The sequence below is a fragment of the Ornithorhynchus anatinus genome, chromosome 1, assembly GCF_004115215.2.
Source record: "Ornithorhynchus anatinus isolate Pmale09 chromosome 1, mOrnAna1.pri.v4, whole genome shotgun sequence".
In the NCBI taxonomy this organism is placed as follows: domain Eukaryota; kingdom Metazoa; phylum Chordata; class Mammalia; order Monotremata; family Ornithorhynchidae; genus Ornithorhynchus; species Ornithorhynchus anatinus.
In genome coordinates this window covers 179,210,147-179,210,982 of record NC_041728.1, presented here as the reverse complement: position 1 = coordinate 179,210,982, position 836 = coordinate 179,210,147, and the positions used below count along the sequence as shown (strand labels likewise).

At 48.1% G+C, this 836-nt stretch overlaps 1 non-coding gene across 1 annotated transcript; it reads right to left on the bottom strand.

The window, feature by feature from the left end:
- Positions 1-272: 272 nt before the first annotated feature.
- Positions 273-410, bottom strand: LOC114816178. The gene has a single exon (XR_003763949.1). It is a non-coding gene; the product is annotated as a small nucleolar RNA SNORA7 (small nucleolar RNA).
- Between the last annotated feature and the right edge of the window lie 426 nt (positions 411-836).

Sequence of the window (836 nt, the reverse complement as noted above, 5' to 3'; positions counted from 1 at the left end):
TAAGTTCTTAAGATGTGTCAAGCACTATGCTAAGCACTGGGTTTGTTGTTGTCTTAAGCTGTCCAGTTATGTCTGACCCACAGCGACGCCACAGATACATCTCTCGCAGAACGCCTCACCTCCATCTGCAATCATTCTGGTAGTGGATCCAGAGGCTGTCCTTGGTAAAAAAAAAGGAAGTGGTTTACCATCACCGCCTTCCGCTCAGGAAACCTGAATCTCTGCCCTCGACTCTCTCCCGCCGCCGCTGCTGCCCAGAAGGGTGAGTTTTAACTTGTAGCAGATTGCCTTCCACTCACTAGCCACTGGCCAAGCTAGGAATGGAATGGACAGGCCTCTGCTTGACTCTCCCTCCCATAGTTGAGACTGGTAGAACACTGGAAACTCTCCAGGTGCGACCCTGAGAGGTGAAACATTGGGTTAGAAATTAGTTAATCAGTTTAGACACAGACCCTGATCCTATTCCCAGTCTAAGAGGGAGAACAGGTGTTGAATCCTCATTTTGCAGTCGAGGAACCTGAAACACAGAGAACTTGAGACGTGTCCAACGTCACCCAGCAAACAGTTGGCAGAGCCAGCATTAGAACCCAAGTCCTCTGATGCCCAGGTCCATGTTCTTTCCACTAGGCCATGCTGCATTTCAAAGTTCAAAGCAAATAGACTTGGTAGACACCATCTCATCCCTTAAGGAGATTACAGTCTAGTGGAGGAGAGAGACAGGCAAATAAATGACAGAAGGTAGGAGAAAGCAGCAGAGTATAAGGATATTCATTCATCTACAGAAACGTTCTGGGGATGTCACCCCCCTCTTCAAAAATCTCCAGTGGTTGCCTATC